The sequence below is a fragment of the Lactuca serriola genome, chromosome 2, assembly GCF_051521515.1.
Source record: "Lactuca serriola cultivar US96UC23 chromosome 2, Lser_US96UC23_V15, whole genome shotgun sequence".
NCBI classification, from domain to species: Eukaryota; Viridiplantae; Streptophyta; class Magnoliopsida; order Asterales; family Asteraceae; genus Lactuca; species Lactuca serriola.
Genome location: NC_136409.1, coordinates 95,069,421 through 95,086,610, shown reverse-complemented (window position 1 = coordinate 95,086,610; position 17,190 = coordinate 95,069,421).

The window sequence follows — 17,190 nt, the reverse complement described above, 5'->3', positions numbered from 1 at the left end:
AATGTGCGCGACATATCCCACAAAGTAGCACTCATCAGCCTTCGAGTTGAACTTAGGGTTGGACTCTAATTGAAGGAGGGTGCAAGGAAATCCAAATATTTGGAAGTGAGAAACTGATGGCTTGTGATTGTACAGAATATCATATGGGGTCTTCATCTAGGATTTGTTGATCAGGACATGGTTCTGGATGTAGCAGGCAGTGTTTATCGCCTCTGCCCAAAAGAAGATCGGTAATTTAGAATCACAGAGCATCGTCCTTGCAACATCTATCAGAGTACGACTGTGCTGTTCTGCAACACCATTTTGCTGAGGAGTTCGAACAGCACTGTACCGACGCGGTATACTCTTCTCGGCACAGAAATGATCTAGAGCTGTGTTCTTGAATTCTTTGTCATTATCCGTTCTAAGAGCCTTCACCTTCTCATTCTTTTGATTCTCAATCATCACGATGAACTTCTTGATCAGATCAGCGATCCCACTCTTGTTCGATAAGAAGAAAACCCATGTGAACCGCGAGTAGTCATCTATCACAACTAAGAAATAAGAGCTCTTGTTGATGCTAAGAACATTGACCGGACCAAATAAATCCATGTGCAATAATTGGAGAACTTTGTTGATTGAGTTGACAGTCTTTGGAATATGGGGCTTGCGATGTTGTTTGCCTTGAGCACACGCCACACATTTTTAAAAAGTGATAAAGTCTTTGACAGGAAGGCCACACACAATTTCCTTTTTAGAAAAACGATTCAGGTTCTTGGCATTCGCATGGCCGAGACGACGGTGCCAAAGCATGGCATTGTGTTCAGAGACTTTAGAGAAGAGACAAGTGACTTGTTCTGGAATATTATGATTCATGTCTATGATATACGCATTTCCATCCCTCTTTGATTTCACCAAGATCCATTCTTTAGGGATAATAATTCCAAGCTTCAAGATGAGGCACTCTTTGTCAGTGAAGTGTGTTGAATAGGCTTTGCCACAGATCTGTGAAACACTCAAAAGATTGTGCTTCAGCTCGGGAGCATAGTTGACATTCTCAAAGCTAAGCACTCCATTTGTGACAATTCCTTTCTGGGTGATCTTTCTGACTTCTCCTCCCGCGAAGGAAACATAGCCCCCATTAAAATTCTGAATGTAATGTAGTTGGGAGATGTCTCCTGTCATGTGCTTGGAACAACCACTGTCGACATACCCGGGTCTGACGACATTCCTCCATAGCTATTCCTGCACGATGCGTGGGATTACTTAGTTTTTGGAACCCAGTTCATTGAAACATTGGGTTTTCCCTTTTTAGCAACATAAATTTCTTTTTCACTTTTTGAATTTGATTTATTACCAGATGCACATACAGAAGACTGAGGTGATTGGACATTTAAGTTCTTGGGCACCCATTGGTATTTAGGTTTAGAAACATTTACCGGTGATTTTGAAACATTTTTCTTTGGTTTGATCGTTTGGATTTCCATCTAATATTAGCCGAAGACCCAGATGAAGACTTTGACGAACCTGATCTTGGCTTAGCCACGTTTGGTTTCATTAAAGTACCTGTTGTATTTTTATGTAAAACCTATTCATTCTTTTCAAGCTCAACCCGTTTTCTATCTTCATTGATATTCCAAGCATCATCATGAGAATGAGATCTCAAGAATTTTCTAATGAGAGATCTTCCTCGAGACTCGTTCTCTATTCTTTGTGCATAAAAAGGAACAAATGCCCGATTTGGACAATTTCGAGCAATATGACCAGCAGTTCCACAGTTAAAACATGTTTGTTTCTTAGCATAAAAATTGGTACCGCTCTTTTCTGGTCTAGTGCTCTTATTGACTCCCTTACTCTTCCCACAAGTGCATGTACAAGATTCAGGTTGTGTGACAGGTGTAGGTGGTGTGTGTGTGCTAGTAACAGAACCATCAAATTTATCAAACACATCACCACAAATAACATCTGAATCATCAGACTTTGAAACGGAATCATCACAAACCAAAAGATCAGTTTTAGAGTTAGAAACAAAAGCATCATTATTTGAAATGAAAACATCAGATTTTGAAACAACATTATTATTAGAAACACTCTCTTCAGAAGCCTGCTTGCCTTGACTTAATTGTGAATCTGCATAGGAAGTAAAAATGTTAGTATCCTTTTCCCTAGCACTACTATTCGATACAGGTAAAGCAGGTTTGCCATACACAAGATGTTCCTCTCCGTCCATCTCTTCTTGGGTCATAGGGATAGCAATGTAATTGTGATTAAATGGAGGAGGGATGTCACACCCCGAAAACCATAGGCGGAAACATTTCTGGGGTTGACTCCACGTTGAATATCAAATCCAATGTACATAGTAATCACAGTAAACAACCATTACACTACATATATTTGAAAGTTTACATTTGTTTCAAAAGTAAATTATACAAGTGTTATATATATATCATATGAACAAAAGTTGAGACGAGTCTTTTGAGCACTCCGTCTTCTCCAAAAGATATCGCCGGATACCTGTCTAATGTGGACCTGAGAATACAAGCAGTTTGAAAATCAGCATAAAGCTGGTGAGTTCATAAGCGGTTCTGTTTTATGAAAATGTATCGGTTTCCTTTAGTTTTTTCCGAAAAGGTTTGTTATCCTAGAAAATCCCATATTTTCTTATGTAAAGTTAATTTGGTTATCTTTCGATACAGTTCAGTTACGCGTTATATGTTAACCCCAGGAAAATCCCATATTTTCCTAAATGCAAGATTGATTGAATAACACAGAGTATAGTTTAATACACAAAACTATATATTGAGGATCATGGGATTACTATCCCGAATTAGATATGAAATACTATAATAAACACGAATTGTAGATAGAAAGTAGTTTGAAAACCTTGGGATTATCATCCCGAACTAGTTACAAGATAGTTTGATATACTTGAAATTATAGATTGAAAACCATGGGACTACTATCCCGAACTAGATATAAGATTGTTTGATAAAACCATGGGATCACTATCCCGAACTAGATATAAGATAATTGGATAAAGTCATGGGATTACCATCCGGTACTAGATATAGTTTCAAAACCATGGGATTACCATCTCGTACAAGATATAGATTGAAATCATGGGACTATCATCCCGCACTAGATACAAGTTCGATAGACTGAAAACCATGGGACTACCATCCCGGACTAGATATAAATTCTAAAATTGAAGCTGTGAATAAACTTATATTAATACATATTGTGAGTCGGGTAACCATGCTGATACGACAACGAGACCTCCTTGACGTTTGTCAGACGTCGAACGATATCCAGAATTTGTCACCCCAGGCGTGCCCGCCTAACTGTAGCTAGCAGTTAAGGTGTGGGATTGTCAGTCCCGAATAGATCTATTCACAAATTCCTCGCTCTCCCTCCAGGAGACTCTGGTTACACTTCCGGGGAGGATTTACTGATCATCCATAAAGGGTAGTGACAAACTCACAAGCTAGTACTAAACTATTCACAGGGTTCTCATACGATATCAAACATACAAAAGATTATGAAACATAATACATTGAAATTAGATACATACAATGAACTATCTGGCAATACATTCAAATGATACGGAGATAAACTGAATCAGACATAGTTTATCTAATAACTTTATATAGATATCAGTATATGATAAAACGAACACTAAAGAATTCCCAAATTATTCCCATAATAATTTGATTAGTTTGGTTATTTCCTTAACTAAAATCCATTTAGTTGTAATTGATAAAGCATCCCTTATGCTCAGCATAATACATAAGGAGTAAAAGATTTTATAAATTTTCCAGATATTATTTGAAACACATCAACGTTATGTTTTTGAAAACAGTTATAGTTTGCTTGTATTCCCCCTGAAAACATTGAAAAACACAGAAAAGCGTAGGGGTATGAACTCACCGAACGAGAAACGTGACGATTTCGGACGCTAAACGTTGGTCCGGGGCTTGCAAATGCACGAGGTTCCTAAGTATAATGTAAAGATACACATTTGTATCTAATTAGGACTTAGATTGATGATTTGTTAGGGACAATTATTTCTAATCGCGAAAACACCCCGATACTAGTGTTTGGAGGGACTCGGGTGGCATTTGGGGACACATTTAGCTAGGATAATGACTTGGGACCTCAAGAGTAAACTCCTTAGGGAGTTTACGGCCCTAATGACCCCTTCCCCATGAGTTTACGGCCGTAAAGTCATGGTGGGGTAGTTTATGGTGCAATTTGGCTTCAAACACTTAGGGAATAATTTCTAGGTTTGGTTTAAGGGCTTGGAATAATTGTTAAACACCAAATGGACATACTTAAGGGAGTTTACGGCCTAGCATAGGACTTATGGCCGTAAACTCCTATAAACCCATGAAAAATTGTTTTAATGCTTCCAAATCAATCACATGTGATTTCTAAAATTGTTCCAAGGCCTTACATGAAATTTTATGAGACTTTTGAGGTGTTTTTGGAGTTCACGGCCTATGAGACCCCCCTCATGGCCGTAAACTCTCCTAGAGAGGGATTTATTATGTTTTAAGGCCAAAAACTTGTTTGTAAACACTTCTAAAAATTATTCTAAGGCTTTAGTGTAACACCGTAAATTTTCAAACAAATTTTTCATTTCAAAATATAGTATTTTCATTCAAAACAAAGCATAAACATCTCGAGTGTTATGTCAAAATACAAATCGTCTAAACCCCAAGATCACAAAACATCCTTCAGTGTGTACAGATCACGTCGGCGCCTTCCCACGGTCCTCGCTAGTACCTGAAACACATACATAACAACTGTAAGCATAAATGCTTAGTGAGTTCCCCAATATACAACTTACGCACATACGCCTTTCCAGGCCCTGACCTTCCGGTCCATGTGTCTCAGGGGACTTCCGTCCCTGCTGGGTAAACCTTCCAGTCCTACCCACGCCGACCTTCCGGTCCATAACACAACGCCTTCCGGCCCATAACATAATCGCCTTCCGGCCCATAACATAATGCCTTCCGGCCCACATAACATACATAGCACGTATAACAAGTAGCTTACCACATATAGCACATATATCACATATCATATCTGACCTTCCGGTCACACAGTCAAACCCTTCCGGGTACAGTATAGTGAGAAGACTCACCTCGTGAATATTGAAAGCTAGCAAATCCCGAAATCACTCGTGCTCGATCCGCCGAGCTACAATCTCCCTATAACATCATATATCTCTTATTAACACTTTTATCTTCTAAGTTTGACTATCCCTAAGAAGTCAGACATAGGTCAACTCTGGTCAACGGTCAACGGTCAACGGTCAACTTGACCGGACTCGACGAGTGCTATGGCGACTCGGCGAGTCTAGACGTCCTCACCAATTCTCTAAGATTCCCTTTCTACTCGTCGAGTATCCCTCTTGACTCAACGAGTTCCTCCTGGAAGAATCGCGGGGCCACCCCGACTCAACTCGCCGAGTCTGAAGAACAACTCGACGAGTCCCAGTTAATCTTCAAGCTGCTCGCCGAGTCTGTTCATCGGACTCGGCGAGTCCATGCCATGCAGCCGCTCAAACTGCTTTCTAAGGTCAGTTCTGCTCCGACCATTCATAGGTCTGGCCTCCCTAGACTGATTCATCACGTAAGGTCCTCATTTCGGTGCTCATAATACACCCCATGACTCATAATTTACATTTTGACCTAAGGCATAAGGATTCCAATCCAAAACCTCCATTGATTTTCGAAATGCTCAGGCATGGGACATTCTGGACTTCCAAAGATCCCAATACAGGTTTCCAATCGTTTGGGGGACTTAGGTAATATTCAATCTAGCTACAAAAGGGTTCAATAAACCCTAAATCCATATACACATCAATATAGAAGAATGTAACTCGAATTATTACCTGAATAATGTGCTCTCTGTGTCCCCAATCCTCAGAACGTGACTTCTCTTGATGTTCCCTTAGCCAAGCCTTCTCTTCCTTGCAAAACAGCACTTCCAAAATCAACAATGGTCTTCAACCTTGCTCCAGATGCTCACAATCGAATTAGGGTTTCTCTCAGAAGGCTAGGGTGAACAATGACGGCCATAAGGTCCCTCATATACGTCCCAAACCTGAACGGTTAGGGTTTTCGCTAAACAGCGCAGACTCGCTGAGTCCATATCCGGACTCGTCGAGTCCAGTCGCGAACCCGCGACCAGATCCGCGATCCTACTCGGCGAGTCTAGGCTCCAACTCGCCGAGTCCCCTCTTAAAACACCCAAAAACATAATTATAACAATACCTGAAATTCTGGGCTGTTACAACTCTCCCCCACTAGGACTAGACTTCGCCCTCGAAGTATCACTCTGAAAATAGCTCCGGATGCTGCTCCCGCATCTCACGCTCCGGCTCCCAAGTCATTTCCGATCCCTTCCGGTGTTGCCACTGAACCAACACTAGAGGTACCTCCTTGTTCCTCAGAACCTTGATCTTCCGATCCCTGATGGCCACTGGTCTCTCAGCATAATTCAGGCTCACATCCACCTGAATATCCTCTAATGGAACCACTGCCGACTCATTGGCTATACACTTCCTCAGTTGCGACACATGAAAAGTGTCGTGGATCTGCCCCAACTCTGCTGGCAACTCCAAACGATAGGCTACCCGACCTATCCTTGCAATCACACGAAATGGCCCAATATACCGGGGTCCCAACTTGCCCCTCTTCCTGAATCGAATCACTCCTTTCCAAGGAGAGACCTTCAGGAGAACGAAGTCGCCGACTTGAAACTCAAGTTCGGATCGGCGTCTGTCTGCATAACTCTTCTGTCGGCTCTGGGCGGTCAATAACCTCTGTCTAACCTGCTGAATCTGCTCTGTCGTCTGAAGCACGATCTCTGTACTGCCCATCACTCTCTGCCCCATCTCTCCCCAGCAAATGGGGGTTCGACACCTCCTACCATACAACAGCTCAAAGGGTGGCATACCAATGCTCGAATGATGGCTGTTGTTGTAGGAAAACTCTGCCAAGGGTAAATACGCATCCCAGCTACCCCCAAAATCTAATACACACGCTCGAAGCATGTCCTCCAGCGTCTGAATCGTTCGCTCACTCTGGCCGTCCGTCTGGGGATGGTATGCGGTACTAAAATGCAATTTAGTACCCAGTTCCTCATGGAATTTCTTCCAGAATCTGGAAGTGAAGCGCACATCACGGTCTGAAACAATCGAGATCGACACCCCATGCCGAGATACCACTTCTCTCACATATATCTCCGCCAACTTCTGCGCTGAAGAGCTCTCACTGATGGCAAGGAAGTGTGCACTCTTCGTCAACCTATCCACAATCACCCAAATGGCATCGACTCCTCTGGCAGTCCTCGGCAATTTGGTGATGAAATCCATAGTGATCTGTTCCCACTTCCACTCGGGAACCTCCAATGGCTGCAACTTGCCATGCGGTCTCTGGTGCTCGGCCTTAACCCTACGGCAGGTCAAACACCTCTCAACGAACCATGCGACGTCCCTCTCAACGAACGGTACCCAAATCCGACCCTGAAACGTCAGAAGCCCTCGTCCATCCTTAACGAACTCTAAAATCAACCCAACGACCCACTCTCTCTTCTGCATCTCTGGTCGCACAGCCTCGGCCTGTGCCCCACGAATGGCATCCAATACTGGAGCCATCACAGTCAATCTCAAACATACATCTCGCAGTGGAGTGCTCTCCGCCCTGCGGCTCAATGCATCGGCTACCACATTAGCCTTGCCTGGGTGGTACAGGATCTCACAATCATAATCCTTGACCACATCCAACCACCTCCTCTTACGCATATTTAGGTTGGGCTGATCCATCAAATACTTCAAGCTCTTATGGTCCGTGTATATCGTACATCGAACCCCATACAAGTAGTGACGCCAAATCTTGAGAGCGAACACTACTGCCCCCAACTCTAAATCATGCGTGGGATATCTCGCCTCATGAGGCTTCAGCTGCCTCGACGCATAAGCTATCACATGACCCCTCTGCATCAACACTGCACCCAGCCCCGAAATCGATGCATCACAATATACTACAAAATCCTCCATCCCTTCCGGGAGAGCTAATACCGGGGCTTCGCACAACCTTTGGCGAAGTGTCTCAAAGGAGGTCTGCTGCTCGGGTCCCCATGAGAATGAAACACCCTTCCGGGTCAATCTGGTGAGAGGCACTGCGATCTTGGAGAAATCCTTAATAAATCTCCGATAATACCCTGCCAACCCAAGGAAGCTCCTGATCTCAGAGGGTGACTTCGGCACCTCCCAACTCATCACCGCCTCAACCTTGGCCGGATCAACCAATATCCCTTCCTGATTAACAACATGTCCTAGGAATTGGACCTCCCGCAACCAGAAGTCACATTTGGAGAACTTTGCATAAAGCTTCTCCGATCTCAATACCTCAAGGACCTCCCTCAAATGCTCCTCATGCTGCTCTCTAGATCTCGAATACACTAGAATGTCGTCGATAAATACAATCACTGACCGATCCAACATCGGCCTGCATACCCTGTTCATGAGATCCATGAACACAGCCGGGGCATTGGTGAGCCCGAAAGGCATCACCACAAACTCATAATGCCCATATCGCGTCCTAAACGCTGTCTTCTGGACGTCCTCATCCCGCACTCTCACCTGATGGTACCCTGACCTCAGATCGATCTTGGAAAACCAAGATGCTCCCTGCAACTGATCGAATAAATCATCGATCCTCGGTAACGGGTAACGGTTCTTGACCGTCAACTTGTTCAACTCCCGGTAATCAATGCACATCCGGTGTGAACCATCCTTCTTCTTGACGAACAGAATAGGCGCTCCCCACGGCAAGCTGCTCGGCCGAATGAATCCCTTCCCCAGCAACTCCTGAAGCTGCAAGGACAACTCTTGCATCTCGGGAGGTGCAAGGCGATAAGGCACCTTAGCAATAGGCGCGGCCCCCGGAACCAGATCGATACCAAACTCTACTTGCCTCACAGGAGGTACTCCCGGTAGTTCCTCGGGGAAAACATCTGGAAACTCACGCACCACTGGGACCTCCTCAACTGATCTTGGTCTCTCGGAAACCTCCCGCGTATCCATTACATACGCCACAAAACCCTTACAGCCTTGCTGTAGACACTGCCTCGCCCTAGCGGCCGAACAAAAAACTGATCCCGAACGGGTACCCTCGTCGTACACCGAAAGAACTCCCCCACTAGGGTCTCGTATAGTCACCAGCTGACGCTCACAGTCGATGACGGCGCCGAATCGGCTCAACCAGTCCATGCCCACAATGACACAGACATCACCCATCGCAATAGGAATCAGGTCAATCGGAAACTCAACCCCGAAAATCTCTAGCACGCATCCCCGAAGAACCTCCGTGGCACAAATCACTCTCTCGTCAGCTATAGAAACTCTCAGAGGCCGACTCAACGACTCACGACTAACACTGATATGCTGACTAAAAGCTAAAGATACAAAGGATCTACTCGCACCCGAGTCAAATAACACTAAAGCAGGCACAGAGTTCACAAGGAAAGTACCTACGCATATCATAACATAAGCATAACATCTCGACATCAAAATAAATACATGAAATACAGCATACCTGCCACAACATCGGGTGCAGTGCGGACCTCCTCCGCAGTCAGCTGAAAGGCTCTCCCACGAGCCCTCGGGGCCTCGGCCCTCACCGGTCGAGTCGCAGTAGCTCTGGCAGTAGGTGCAGATCCCTGAAGAAGCTGAGGGCACTCGGCCTTCCGATGGCCTGTCTGGTTGCAATGAAAGCAAACCGTAAACCCCTTGGGGCAATCCCTAGCAATGTGCCCCTCCTTGCCACACTTGTAGCAAGCACCAGATCGACATGCCCCATCATGATTCTTTCCGCACTTTCCGCAAGTGCGGCCCTTCGAACCTCCCGTCCTCGAATCGGCGGAATTAGTTCGCTTGGCTGCCGGTTGAGACTGAGCCGGCCGCCGGTCCACCCGCTGAGACTCGGCCTCCTCCCTGGCCTGGGTCTCCAACTCAATCTCGCGCTTCGTGGCATTCGCCTGAAGCTCAGCAAAGGTATGATAGGTGGAGTTTGACACAAACTCCCGGATATCCCTCCTCAAAACACCCAAGTACCGGCTCATCCGAGCCTGCTCTGTGGACACCAGCTCGGGGCAGAACATCGCCCTCTCATGAAACTTCCGCGTGATCACCGCAACCGAATCAGTACCCTGCTTGAGGGTCAAGACCTCCTGAACCAATCGTTCCCTCTCCACCGGAGGAACGTACTCGTCTCTGAACATGGAGGTAAACCCCTCCCATGTCACTGCTGAAATCTCTGCCAATGTGAAGTTCGCCGTCACGAACTTCCACCAATCCTTCGCTCCCAGACGGAGCTGGTTCAAGGCGAACCGTACCCTCAGATGCTCCGGACATGAACAAGTGTAGAAGCACCCCTCAATATCAGCGATCCACCTCATCGCAGCAATCGGATCCTGCGTCCCATCAAACTCAGGTGGCTTCGTGTTACTGAACTCCCAAAACAGCAACGAGTCACCCCCTTGTGGCCTGGCAGCGGCCACGGCTGCGGTAGCTGCAGCGGCTGCAGCTTCAGTCAATGCGGCGTACCGCTCCTCAAAAGTCTCCATCAAGGTGGTCTTAATAGACCCAAACATCTCCGGGATCTCAGCCCGGATCGCTGCAGCTACCTCCTCATGAATCATCTGACGAATCTCCTCGTCACTCGCACCGCTCGAACTCGCTCCGTGGCGTGGTCTAACCATGATGTCTCTGAAATACAACATAGAACTATCAGAGACTCCATCGAGTATAATCGCACTCGATAACGCAACCCTACTCAGTCTCCGATATCCAGGGATTCTTACTTGGGTCTCCCACTGACCCGGTGTCTTCGGTAGTACGGGCCCAATACTACCAACCACACCGCATCAGCATTCATCCCAAATCTTCCTCCCCAAACCCCGGATAGTGAGTACTCTACTTTTGATATGCACTATCTACCTGCACGCTATCAAGCATCTCATATCGGCAAACTTCCCTAGACTAAGGCATCACAAATCAGGCCACTCTAGTCCTATCATGAATACCTAGTCTTCTAGCATGCATAACAATTCAAATCATATAATATTGTAAGGTATTTTGGGGATCTTTACCGTTCGGGCACTGACTGATCGTACACACTGCTTCTTTCTTGTTCACCGCAAAATCATTTACAAAGTTTATGCCTTTATTTTAAAAAGTTTTCCTCAAATCCTCGGTTTGAGTTCAGTTACGCCCGAAGGTGCACCTGAATCCCTCAAACCAAGGCTCTGATACCAATTGTAACACCGTAAATTTTCAAACACATTTTTCATTTCAAAATATAGTATTTTCATTCAAAACAAAGCATAAACATCTCAAGTGTTATGTCAAAATACAAATCGTCTAAACCCCAAGATCACAAAACATCCTTCAGTGTGTACAGATCACGTCGGCGCCTTCCCACGGTCCTCGCTAGTACCTGAAACACATACATAACAACTGTAAGCATAAATGCTTAGTGAGTTCCCCAATATACAACTTACACACATACGCCTTTCCAGGCCCTGACCTTCTGGTCCATGTGTCTCAGGGGACTTCCGTCCCTGCTGGGTAAACCTTCCGGTCCTACCCACGCCGACCTTCCGGTCCATAACACAACGCCTTCCGGCCCATAACATAATCGCCTTCCGGCCCATAACATAATGCCTTCCGGCCCACATAACATACATAGCACGTATAACAAGTAGCTTACCACATATAGCACATATATCACATATCATATCTGACCTTCCGGTCACACAGTCAAACCCTTCCGGGTACAGTATAGTGAGAAGTCTCACCTCGTGAATATCGAAAGCTAGCAAATCCTGAAATCACTCGTGCTCGATCCGTCGAGCTACAATCTCCCTATAACATCATATATCTCTTATTAACACTTTTATCTTCTAAGTTTGACTATCCCTAAGAAGTCAGACATAGGTCAACTCTGGTCAACGGTCAACGGTCAACGGTCAACTTGACCAGACTCGGCGAGTGCTATGGCGACTCGGCGAGTCTAGACGTCCTCACCAATTCTCTAAGATTCCCTTTCTACTCGTCGAGTATCCCTCTTGACTCGACGAGTTCCTCCTGGAAGAATCGCGGGGCCACCCCGACTCAACTCGCCGAGTCTGAAGAACAACTCGACGAGTCCCAGTTAATCTTCAAGCTACTCGCCTAGTCTGTTCATCGGACTCGGCGAGTCCATGCCATGCAACCGCTCAAACTGCTTTCTAAGGTCAGTTCTGCTCCGACCATTCATAGGTCTGGCCTCCCTAGACTGATTCATCACGTAAGGTCCTCATTTCGGTGCTCATAATACACCCCATGACTCATAATTTACATTTTGACCTAAGGCATAAGGATTCCAATCCAAAACCTCCATTGATTTTCGAAATGCTCAGGCATGGGACATTCTGGACCTCCAAAGATCCCAATACAGGGTTCCAATCGTTTGGGGGACTAAGGTAATATTTAATCTAGCCACAAAAGGGTTCAATAAACCCCAAATCCATATACACATCAATATAGAAGAATATAACTCGAATTATTACCTGAATAATGTGCTCTCTGTGTCCCCAATCCTCAGAACGTGACTTCTCTTGATGTTCCCTTAGCCAAGCCTTCTCTTCCTTGCAAAACAACACTTCCGAAATCAACAATGGTCTTCAACCTTGCTCCAGATGCTCACAATCGAATTAGGGTTTCTCTCAGAAGGCTAGGGTGAACAATGACGACCATAAGGTCCCTCATATACGTCCCAAACCTGAACGGTTAGGGTTTTCGCTAAACAGCGCAGACTCGCCGAGTCCATATCCGGACTCGTCGAGTCCAGTCGCGAACCCGCGACCAGATCCGCGATCCTACTCGGCGAGTCTAGGCTCCAACTCGTCGAGTCCCCTCTTAAAACACCCAAAAACATAATTATAACAATACCTGAAATTCTGGGCTGTTACATTTAGGGGTGTTAAAGTGGCTTTCTAACACCTTAAATTAAGTTTACACCCAAGGTTGAGGAGTTTACGGCCCAAGCACATGCCTTGGCCGTAAACTCATAAAAATCCCCCTAAATTTATGTTTAAAGTGTTCCAAGGCTAAAGCAATTATTCTAGAAGTCATATCCATGTCTTGTTGAGGTTTAGGAAGGGTTTAAGGGCTTAAAAACCCTATAATTATGAGTTTACGGCCTAAACACCATCCTTGTAGATAAACTCCTATAAAAGTCTCCAAATTATAGTTTAAGGCATTCTAGGTCCATTCCATAAAGCCATCTAGCCATATCTAAGGTCGAATTGTGTTTTGGAAGGGTTTTATTGCTCCAAAAACCCATTTCATATGAGTTTACGGCCTAGGACTATTCCAGGGCCGTAAACTCATGAATGATGTCCTATTCCATCTTTTGAACTCTAATTTGAAGGCTAGGGAGGTTACATATCAAGTTAGGGAAGGTACCTCAAAGATTTGGAGCCTAAAATTGATGATTTGGACCCTTAAACTTGGATTTTAGGAGAGAGGTTAGAGAGAGAGTAGAGAGAGGAAGAAAAAGCTTCAAATGAATGTTTAAACACGTTTATATAGGTCCTAAAACTTGGACACGGTGGAATTCTACCCGATACCGGCCTTAAACGGGGCTTTAGGTTGCACCCGATTAAGTTTCCGTTACCCGACGGGGACGTTTCTAACTTTTTGAAATAAACGTTTTTGGGCTAGATTCATGAGTTCCTAAAGGATTTGGACACTCATTGGATTTATAATAACATATAAATTTAAATTACTCAACCCAAAACAAAAACGGAGCGATTGACAAACGGCGAATCTTTACGGGTAGAACAGGTTATCGGTGATGAACAACTTCGGGTTGTTACAAGGGACACTTTCATACCCTAGACCTACCTGTTTTTTGTCTTGCCATCTCAATTGTTTCTCTATCATGGTTGCAACACTCTCACTTGACACATCAAATTTTTTGAAATTAAAATCAACATTTTCAAATCGAATTTTTAATGTGACAAGCTCATCAGTCACAGTGGCAAGTTGTTTCTTGATAAAATTGTCGTTCTCACACTTGTTGCTATAATCTTCCTGTAATTTCCTAAAATCCTTAGTTTTGGCCTCTAATTGTTCTTTTAGTGGTCTTTGGCCCTTCCTAAGGTTATATCCTTCGTATTTTAGGTCCTCGTTTTCTCTACGCAATAATTGCATTTGTTCACGTAAAAATTTAACAGTATCAATGCATGTTTGAGAACAAGAAATTTGACTGCCCTCTTTCTTCTCAGACTCAGGCGTAGTGGAAACCATGAAATCAAACTGCAATTCCATCATCTCTTCTTCATAATCTTCTCCAACATTCTCCTCGTTAACTTCACTTATCTGAGCCAAATGTGCATTTTCAGGTCCTGAAATGTTTAGGGCCTGAATTTGGTCTTCCCAATCAAATGACTGAGCTACCACCGCCAGATTTGCAGTCTCGTTGTTAGTAGCAGCTCCCTGTTATTTCCAACTGGCACCATGGTCCTTTCATGATTTACTCTTCGATCAAGCTTCGGACAGTCACTTGCAAAGTGAACCGGCTCGTGACAATTGAAGCACCTCATCTTTCCATTGTTGAATCCAACTTTCTTCTCTGCATTCATCCCCCAATTATTCTTTCTAGTTTTCTTTGCAAATTGCTTGGCCCTAAACACCGCCATTACAGTCTGCCAAGTAATGTCCATTTCTTCTACATCCTCTGGGTGAATCTGGTCAAGATCAGCAAAAGAAATCTGAGGAGGCAATTGTCTAGCCACAAAGGCATTGTAGCAATTCACGAGGCCAGAGGCTAGGGCCATGTTCTCATCGGCTTCTTTGGGAGCAGAGGTGGTAACAGGAGCTTTTGAGGAGGAGGCAACATGTGGATAGGGCATGGATGGTGGAACAACATGGGATGGTGTTTGTGGAGCCGCAAAAGCTTGATTTTGTGAAGTGGTAAAGGATGAAAAGGCATTGTTCGATGAAATCCCAAGATTTTCAGTAGAATAGGAGTTCACATGGTTGATTTCCCTTTGCTTGTCATCAAGATCAAAGGCTTTAATGATTGCCATTGTTTCTGCAAGACTGAGTCGGTTGAGATCCTTTGTCTTCTTGATAACTAAGACATTCATGTCCCATGACTTAAGGAGAGAGTTCAACAATTTCTTGTTAATTTCTGATCTTGGCACTGAAATTGCAGTGGAACTCATGTCAGTGGCAACAGTAGTAAATCATTGTAGTTGAGCCTCCAAAGATTCTCCAAGAATGTGATTAAACATGTTGAACTTCTGTCTGAGCATGTCTTGACGACTCTGCTTCATGTCCTCATTTCCCTCATAGACTTCAATTAATGCTTCCAACAAAGCTTTGGCTGAGTCATACTCACAGAATCCTTGTGCAATTTCCGGAGACAATGACATTGTCAATGTTGCAAGAGCCTTCTCTTGTTCCTCGATTTTCTCGAAATCCTCATCTGTGTAATTTCAAACTCTTTGTCAACAATGGTTCCGTTTTCAAGAGTGGTAGTGATTCTAACTGGATCCTTCAGAATGTTGCGCCATATATTGAAAATTTTCATCTTGATGTATTTTTCCATTCTGTATTTCCACTCCAGAAATCCCTCAGCTGACAGAAGACGCGAGATTCTGGTAGTGGTTCCCATCATGGAGTCCAACTCCTGATGAATTGTCATGTTTTTTGATTCTTTTTTTTTTAATTCTAAAATTTTCTTAATTGATTGAAAACAAAACTTGAAAATAAAACACAACCGAAAACAAAAAGGGTTCACAACCGAAAGAGGTTCACAACCGAGAACAAGGTTTACTACCAAGAAGGGTTTACGACCGAATAGGGTTAACGGCTGAACACAGTTTACAGTTGAACACAGTTCACAGCTAAACACAGTTTACGATCGAAATTAAGAGTTTACGGTCGAAAATGGTTTACAGCCGAAAACGCAATGAGTTTACGCCCGAAAACGAGTTTATGGCCGAACACTGATGAACAGTTGTAGCCGAAAACACTTAGAAATTGATGAGAACAACTAATTTCGAGCAGATCTTCAATCCCTTTAGCCTTGTAATCATGATCAACAGTAGAAATGTCACACCCCAAAACCAAGAACGGCGGAAACGTTCTGGGGCGGAGGACGTCATGTAAGGTAATCACAACAAAGTAAATGTAAATAGGCAAACAACATCATCCATTGCATTAAATATATAAATTTAATACATGCGTGTTCTGTACAGTTTTAGACACCAAAAATATAACGTAAATCAAAATAATAAAATGATGAGTCTTGAGTACGCTCCATCATCTCAAAAGCTGGCATCGGTACCTGTCTACTGATGACCTGAGAATACAAGTTATTTTGAAAGAGTTTATCAGCATTAAGCTGGTGAGTACATAAGTATTTTAGTGTCAATGTTTGATGTCAAAAACGTTTGAACCTGTCTCAATGTATAAGTTTGTAAAAGTTTGAATCTCTCAGAAAATCCTATATTTTCTATAAAAGTAACCTTCTACCAAGGCTAAACTGTTTTGTAAACTCGTCTGTTGTAAAAGTGTGTAATTACCCAAGTATAAATATAGTTTGTACATTAATGCTTAAGTGAGATTATCACCAAAATATGTAATGGGTAAATCATTGTAGTACTGTAGCTTTGTATAATAAGAACTACTGTTGTACTAATTACTACTACCTTAAACCGGATTTATATTAAGGTATAATGTGATAATTGCACCATACTATCGACTGATAACAACGACATAAAGAACGGTCGTAATAACGGAATGACGTTTGGCACCCGCAGACCTGCAGGTCCGGCTGTAGCTAGCAGCAAGGTGTAGGATAGTCAATCCAGTATAGATCTATACGCAAACTCAACGCTCTCCCTCCAAGAGAATTCTGGCTACAACTCGGGCCATGACATTTAAGGCATGCTCTGATACAGTGGATCACATTTGTTATCGTATTCTTGCATATGTGATGAAATGTTTCTTGTTCTAGTATAGTTGTATATGTTCTCGTAGTATAGTTGTATATATTCTCTTCCTAGTATAGACTCATGAATGAACTGACTCATTGATCTAGCAGTTGTAATAGTATGGTTCTGTGTTACCCCGATGGTAAC